Here is a 9,161-nt window from a genome sequence, read left to right as displayed (position 1 = left end):
AGCAAGAAGAGAATTTGGATAGGCCAACTCATGATAGGTTGAGTATAAATGCTTATGAAAAATCCATGCAAGAAAGAGGGAGAGATCAAGATATTGCTACGGAAGAAATTCTTGCTACGATTGTAGAATGAGAAATGATTAATGATGGAGATGGTCCACTAGAGGAAGAAACTCTAGGAGTAGCAATACATCTTCCAAGTACTAAGGCCATAGTTCCTAAGGTTACGATGGATAGTCCAGGAGGTGAAGAGGAGATTGATGTTCGACTAGTCCAAAGGAAAGAACAATTGATATTTCAAGGGACCAAAGTATACCCATTCCATAATGGTTGAGGCAACGAATTCATTTGCGTCAACAAAGGGAGGTTGATCCAGCAATTGAATTACAAGAAATTTTGGACCGATCAAACCGATCAGAAGAACAAGGGAAAGCAAAAAGATAGACTAAATTCATCAGAGGAGAATCAGGATCCAGAATCTTACAGATTGCGACTCCCACAGTTGACAAAGGGAAAAATCAGATTGCTCTAGATGAATACCATGTTACAGAAGTAAATCTTGGTCGGGCCTCCCGAGAGCAAATATTAGAAGAATTTGATGACTCCACACAGGCTTTGAAGGATAGGTTGAAGAAAGTAGAAGAAGGGTATGAAAAGCAGAAAAGAGAAATTCGGGCCTTATGTCAGTACATCAATAACTTGCCTCATCCAATAAGAGAGGAAGGTCCATCATTTGTCCCTCCAACAGGTGTTTCCAGTGAAGTGGTAGGTGATATTGACATAATCAAGCAGATTGCTCAGGGTGCAAAGATTTGGATCGAAGGAATTCAGGAGGTAGCCTTCAAACATGCAGAAGAGTTAGTGCAAGTGCACAATAGGGCATTGGATGTAATCTCTAGGATCCAGTGCATGGAGGAATCATGGGTGGATGAGCATATTTACCAAGAAGAGGTGATTGCCGACATTCAGAGTCTGATGGATACCCCAAAGCAAGAATTAATTGATGGTCGAGTTATCAGCGAGGGGGATGTCTATGATTTTATTTGATGGTACAGTGCAGTGATCATGGCTAAGGAAATGTTTGAGAGCATTTCCATGGAATCTAGTTGATGGAAGAAGATTGTTGATAACATCAAGCAAGGAATATCAAATGCAGTTGCATCTTTCTTATCACAGAGATTGTTGGAAGAAGAAATGACAACTGATAATCTAAAAATCAAGTTAGAGGAATTCTTTCAGCTAAACCTATATGGAAGAGATGATTTTGAGAACTTCTCCATCTTCTCAAATACAATGCACACTACTAAGAACTTGATACCAGATTGGGATGAAAGCTTGGGAAAAGCAGAAAGAGCAATTGCAGTTCTGGAATTCAAGCAAGAATTTGCACCAAGCATCAGTATAGAGGAGTTGGAAATAGTATTAGATCAATTTCGATCTTTCAGGAAAAAGAATCAAGGATAGATGCATTAAATGCATAGTGGGTGTGCATAAGGATCATTTATTACACTCCACTCCTTCTTACATGAGCATGCATAGTGGGCATTTATTACCCACTATAGTAGTGGATTTCTTGTGGCATTAATGTAGATTCCTTTCCATTGCCCTAACCCTAATTAGGGTTGATGTGGCAAGATCTTGGCCATTGGTTATTGTGATCATCCGGGCCACCCGTTGTAATCGAGGACCTATATAAAGGCCTCATTTCTCATTTGTAAAGGGGAGGTTTTTTTGAGATTGTTGCTATGAGCTGCTGAGATAATAAAGTTTTCATTGAAGTTTGGTGAATACTTGATGTGTCTTAGTGCTTGCTTGTTCTCCTAAAATTTCTTCAAGTAGATTAAGTTTAGCATAGTCAATGTGTGGTGATTACAATGGAGAATATGATGGTGTATTGATGAATTCCTTTGGTTCATACTTTTGACGTTTTAGTGATTCTAATTCATTGTGTAAAGTTAGCCTAAACCTCTTTCATGCATATGCTCAACTTCTATCATTTGTATACATTGTTCTTTATGATGGTGTATGCGGTGATATGAAAATCTTTGGCATAACCCTTGAAGATTGCACTGGTTCATGCTTAGTTGTAGTATAACTTGGCGAAGCTGAATTCAATAAATTGAGGAATTTGTCCACTAGAATACTATTTGTTGTTATCACTACCCTTAGGATTAGAATAGAATTCCTGAACCCCATCCTATTTAATTTCTGCATATTCTGTGAAAAATCCAAAAAAAAGTGCTTCATTGCAAAACCTTAAGATAGCTCCCATATCCAGTATGGCTTGAAATGAATATGAATAAACACGTAAGGCCCCTTGTGATCATCAGAAAATCACATCAACCACTGATCTTATCCACAGTCAAGACCTGGCATTAAAAGAACCTTGAAGTCATTGTATGATCTTTTCGCAATCTCACCATACACAAGACTTTATTCAAGAGAGGATAAGATATTTCGGTATTTTGTTCTACTGTTTGGTGAGTCATAAAACACACATCAACAAACCTCTTGAGAAAAAACATAAGGTTTTATGAATTTGAAGGTGCAACTCTTTATTATCTGCTTAAATCAGTATATAGTGAACACATAGATACACATTAGAGGCAATACAATCGGTTGACTGTACAATGTCTCTGCACTATAAAAACAATACTAAATATGCATGGTCACACATACACAAAATTGCATTAAATAAGGAAAACTGTTGAGCAAAACAAGACACTTGCTGGTTATATATATTCATAATGGTGACCACACTCATGATTGGTATCTACATGTGAATGAGACCATGATACAACATAATTCTTCGCTACAAAGATAGATCATGATGGGAAATTGAAATGATATCAGTTATGGAAGAGTATGAATGATTGAACTATCAATCTCCCACCATAAAACTGCCAACAAAACATGATGCCAAGACAGAGACAAAACTTGAGAAATAATTACACACGGTGCCAAGAGGGAAGAGAGGTGGTGCCATGTCATCTGATGCCAAGAATACAAAATGATCACATGTAATCTCTATCCACAGTCATTTAGGAATTTGAGAAGAATAGGAACTTGATGATCAAGAAGAGCCATGCACAAAAGCCAATCTCAGTTGAGAGCAAATGAAAAACTCATAGGCAATGAAGAACTCTATCACAGCTTTTCCAAATTCAACATTCCCTCTTAGCAAGAGAGAGATCTTCATTTTGTCATTCATGGCAAGTGCACATAGTTGCAACCAAAAATCTCATGATAGAGTTTTCTTGGAAAAAATTGTTAACTCAGCATAACAAAATTCATCATAGCTACTTCTAGAGGGTGAACTAGGAACATATAAAATAAAGTCATTGTGTCACTCATGACTTTGACCATGGCTACTCCTATAGCTTAGCCCACCATAGCTACTCTTAGAGGGTGGAAAAGGGGATTTCACATTGAAATTCTCTCATAGAGAAGAACTCATTAACAAGGGATTGCACCTTGAACTTCTCTCACGGAGAAGAACTCATTAACATGGGATTGCACCTTGATGTTCTCTCACAAAGAACAACTCATTAACAAGGGATTGCACCTCGAATTTCTCTTATAGAATCTAAAGTTGAAACTCTCTCAACAAGAGTACCATTCTCAACAATACCAAGTTAATCCTAGAAGTCATAGTTGGAGAACTCGCCAAAGGCAAAAACTCGGCAAGCCCCCCAACAGTTTAATTGGGAAAAACTTGGCAATTTAAAAAAAAACAACTCGGGAACCTTAAAAAATCACTGAAATTTAATTAAAAATACATTTATTTTGCAAAATTTAATGAGAAGATGCATCTAATAAGTTAATTAAAAACAACACAAAAGAAACAAGTAGAGTTTAGATATATATAAATGTATAGTGTGTACAAGATTGCATTCTCATGCAAAATGGTCATGGCAGGGAGCAAAATAGTAAATAGTTTCAATTTGTCAAACCAGAAGTAAATACTAAAAGTCTAAATACATCAATACAATCACATCTTCCTCTTTCCAGTTGCACTAGCTGGAAAGCGAGGGGGTTTAGTCCTCGAAGAAGTGCTCTGCACTAGGATAGGGCGTGTGCTACGTGACTATGAACTCTGTCGTTGTGCCTCCTCGCTCAACATCCCTACTGACTGGCTCGATGTTTTGGAAGAGGATGTATCTCCTCCTATATGTGGCACTGGTAATGCCTCATCCTCTAAGCTTGAATCATCATTTTCCTCATCCTCGTCCTCTAAGCTTGAATCATCATATCCTTGTCCTCGTCCTCAATGTCATCAATTGTGAAATGAAAATCAATTCCAACATCCCCCTCCATGGCCTGCCTCTCCAAATCACCGATCTCATCTGGTGTAAACATAAGACTTGGCTCCTGTGCTGTCCAATCAGAATAAGGATCTATCTCATCCAGATCAAGTGGACTAGGTAGTGCTGAACTCTATTCCTTTTTTATGCACAACTTAAGATTATAGTGCACATAAACAAGGTCATTAAGCCATTTTTGAGTCATTCTATTTCTTTTCTTTGCGTGGATGAACTCAAATAAGATCTAATTGCGCTCACAATGGGTTGGCATAGGACTTTAAGAGCAAAATTCTTTAAATTGGGGGTATTGCCACCCCAACTTGCCGACCAGCAAAAAAAAATATAAAAATTTAAAAAGCAATGAAAAAAGATAATCAGAAACACAATTTATCAATTTGCAAAAGTTTTAAAGTTTGACACTTTACCTAGTGCTTGAGTAGATCTTGCTCTCTTTGCTAGCATAGAAAAAAACAAATTACCCCTCGATTCCACATAGACTTGTTGTTCGGTCACAATAAGGTCTCTCTTTGCTTCATTGGTTGTCATTCTCTCAATGCATTTAGAGAGACCTTCCATGACCTCAACATTAGGAACTAAGTGGGAATCATTAGCCCTAAAACAAATAGAAAATAATATCATGTCTTGTTACACAACCTTAAAAAGTAAAGTAAAATAAAGTCTTAGTAAAATCTCAACTTCAAGGACAATCATAGTACTTGAATATGGGGTTGAGGAAGTAGCTTGCTGCATGAATGGGTTGGTGGAGCTTATTGTTCCACCTCCTATCAATTATTTCCCAAATGGGGTCAAGTTTGAGTTTGTCCCCATGATAGTAATTTCTAACAGCCTCTTTGGCCCTATCCATGGCCTCATAAAGACCTCTCATTGGGGATTTCTGCCCATCACATATGCGCAAGGCTCTAACTAGGGGTATAGACATCTACATTTGAAATTTGAAAAATACAAATTAGTTAATAACATAGTAAGTTATGAATTAATAATGAAACTTGGGGCTTTATAATCAATCTCAAGATACTTCATAGTCCATACCCTACCTGCCTTAGTTCTCAAAAATTCATTTACTAAGAAAGCTACTACATTTTTCTACTTCCTCAAAGTATGACAACAAAAACATATAATCCATCTAGGATTATCAATTAAGGACTTATCTTACTAGTACAAATACTTACCAATTAGCTTCCTCCAAATGTTTACTATTTAACATATTGAGTGCAACTTGAGTGACAAAATAATCTAATTTTAAATCAAGGGAGAACCCTTTTCTATAGCACAAAGAATGGATATAGAAGGAAAAGAGGAGCACAATACTTCACTATTGTCCCTACCAACACCATTGATTCATGCATGTCCACATTTCCTTCTAGAAGACTGATTCATTTTAACTTTTAAAAATCCCTCAAATGGAAGAACCACCTTCCTTATTTAATATTTTTATGTTTGGCATACCTTAATTTCCTTCTTGCTAAGGGGTTAGCCCTACAATCAACAATATCCAGATTCCATATCATAACTAGATCACTAGGATCCATAGGTTCACTAACAAGTTACATTTTGAAAGAATCATTACATGAATTGTCTAAATAATAATTCTTCATGGAAGAGCACTTATAATTTTGAAATCTTGAAAGATCCAATTGATTTCTAGCCACAAGTTCCAAATAAAAAAGAACCTTCAATTTATTTCTAGCCACAAAATAGTCAGTGCTCCCCTCCAGATTTGTGACAAGGAACTAACTACCTCCTATGAATTATATAAGTTTAATAGTTGTATTAGGCATTGATAGGTTGATCTTTTGATGCAACGATAATGACCACTCTAACAATGATAACCCATCATAATCAAATACATTACATGTAAAAATAGCAAAGCTATCAAACATTTATATCAGCTAACCATTATGAATTGGGTCAACAAACATCCAATTAAGTCAAAAGAGTCATACAAAGTCGACAAAGAATAATGAAATATAGGAGTCTAATGTTGGTTATGAAAATATTTCACACTTAAATTGTTGAGTAGAACTTATGCAAGAAAAATAAAAACCTAAAAGTTACACGGATAACTTCTAAAATGGCCTTAGTCCTTCAAGCCTTCCAAATAATCTATCTGTTGCTCTTGATTTCAAATTGTGTTACTTTTTCTAAAATTGTGAAGGCTGAAAATCAATCTTAGCCTCCCCCCCCCCCTCGCCGCCTCTCATAATCCTCCTACAAAGAGTCTTTCATGATATATAAATAGCATCTAGACCTAAATTTATTTATGTTTGACTGCCTCTATAAGGATCCACTAGGATTTAATATTTCACAATATGACATTGTTTATTTTTAAAATTTATAATTGGTTAATTATGTTTTGTTTACTCCATTAATGTAGTAAGAATTAAACATTGTGTTGGGTGATGCGATTCTTTCCCCTGCCCACAGGTGGTTAATTATGTGGTGTTCCATGTTCACTAACAGTCATGGCTTTTGGTGCAACGGCAAATCGGCCCTACAATTGGTATCAAAGCTTGGTTTTGGCTTGGTCATGGGTTCAAATCTCCTCGGTGCCTTCCTGACCCATGTAAGCACCTGGTATGCATGTTGAGGGGGAGATTGTTGGGTGATGCGATGCTTTCCGCTGCCCACAGGTGGTTAATTATGTGGTGTTCCATGTTCACTAACAGTCATGGCTTTCGGTGCAACGACAAATGGGCCCTACACATTGCATGTTAGATAGTTAAACTATTTTCTACTTTGACTTAGATAATTATCTTGAAAAAGTTATTAATTTTTTATTATGAAATAAAAAAATAAAAATGGGGTTATGGCATTTTTGCCTTTTTTCTATAACTATATTAAATTATATTATATATTAAAGCATCTAAGTAAGAAATTAAAAAGAGTGAACCATTTTTTTCTGTTGAGTCATATTTATATGATGTTATTATGTGATCATTAGTCCTTTCTCAATCTTGTAGCATATTTTCTTAAGAAAACTATGTTTGAAATCTAAGTAAAGGGAGCATTATAGTAGCCTTAGGTTATGAAATATGTCAAAACACATTATCTATAATGACACTACAACTTACATTCAACTCAATCATCTAAACACAAAGAAATCTAGAAGCATATGCTCTCATGCAACTGAACATTTACTAAAATATTGAAGTAATTGTGCAATGCAATACTAGAAACATAGAGCAAGATCATGGTGCAAGATAAGTTGTTGTTGGTTGTTGTCATGAAGGACATAAATCAATTTTTGAGAAGGGATTTGATTTCATATAACAAATTATGGAAAATGAGGTTTCTTAGAGTTGTGTTGTTGTCCTTGTTTCATGTTGAAACACTATAATTATATCATAGAAGAAATCTATCCTCCAATTATTATTAAGAAAAAATCCTGATGCTAAAAAGGTCCCATTGTTAAAATTATATCTAAACATTTTAAAGGATAAAATTAGAAATAATTGTTTAAAAATATACTAATTCAAATGAACATTTTAAAACCTTTTTTCATTTATTGACACCTAAATCTTTATTCCTAAACTTCAAGTAAGCAATCAATTTAAGATATAAATACATTCTACATTAAAATAAATATTTTATATTTATAGATTTTTGGTTTGTTTCATAAGGCTAATTCAAGTAAAAATTGTAGATTAGATAAAATTTAGTAAAATTAGGTTTCTTGGAGTAGTGAAGTTGTCTTTGTTTCATGTTGAAACACTATAATTATATCATAGAAAAAATCTATCTTCCACTTATTTAAGAAAAAAAACCCTAGTTCTATAAAAGGTCCTCTTGTTCAAAGTATATCTAAACATTTTACAAGATAAAATTAGAAATAATTGTTAAAAAATATACTAACTCATATAAACATTTTAAAACCTTTTTTCATTTATTGACATCTAAATCCTTATTCCTAAATTTCAAGTAAGCAATCAATTTAAGATATAAATACATTCTACATTAAAATAAATATTTTATATTTATAGGTCTTTGGTTTGTTTCATAAGGCTAATTCGTGTGGATTGGATAAATTTAGTAAAATGCATGAATAGTTGATAATTCTTAATTTTTGAACACAAAAATTTCAGCCTAATACTTTTCGAGTTCCAGTTCCAAATGAGTAAAACTTCTTTATGAATGGAGACCACGGCAAGAAAAATAAAAAATAAAGAACACTGCATTTCTTAGCAGCTCACTTCTCTCTTAGAAACAGCAAGGACATCGGCATCTCTGCTAAGATATTTCCATAAAAAACATGACCATCATGGGTTACAACCCATGAGCGCCGCCTATCTTCCAATGACAGACGAGTTGAAGGAAGGATAACTCTCTATAACATTGAGAAACACCTTTCCATTGTTCGCGGCTCTGGGATTTGCTATTGGCAAAGCCTTTTATGGTATTGCGGGAATGACAGCCTCTCCCTCCAACATCTTCAATGCCTCTGCCATGCTCAGGCTTAAAGCCAGATTAATGTAAGTACACAAAATACCCACCTTAACAAATCCATCCATTGTTTTCACCTCTTCACTCTCGTGCATTCTCCAATCTATCAATTCAAGTACTTTACTCATTTCCAGGAGCTTCCATGCCCAATCAGTAATAAGGTATTCAGTCAAACATTCCACAGAGATATCCAGAGCCCTTCTGCCGCTCATGATTTCCAACAACACAACTCCAAAGCTATACACATCACTCCGATCTGTAAGAATTCCATACAGAGCATACTCCGGTGCCAAATACCCATGCGTTCCACTTATTTTTGACATGAGATACGATTCCCCTTCACTCGCCAACCTCACCAGCCCAAAATCAGCAACACGGGCATTCATGTCCTCATTCAG

At 35.3% G+C, this 9,161-nt stretch overlaps 1 pseudogene; it reads right to left on the bottom strand.

Annotated features, from left to right (window-relative positions):
• Positions 1-8,711: 8,711 nt before the first annotated feature.
• LOC149555348 (putative receptor-like protein kinase At1g11050 pseudogene) lies at positions 8,712-9,149 on the bottom strand (annotated as a pseudogene).
• Between the last annotated feature and the right edge of the window lie 12 nt (positions 9,150-9,161).

This window comes from Cupressus sempervirens, chromosome 5, assembly GCF_028749045.1.
Source record: "Cupressus sempervirens isolate cs-2001-9-10 chromosome 5, ASM2874904v1, whole genome shotgun sequence".
Taxonomy (NCBI): Eukaryota; Viridiplantae; Streptophyta; class Pinopsida; order Cupressales; family Cupressaceae; genus Cupressus; species Cupressus sempervirens.
This window is presented reverse-complemented; position numbering and strand designations above follow the sequence as displayed.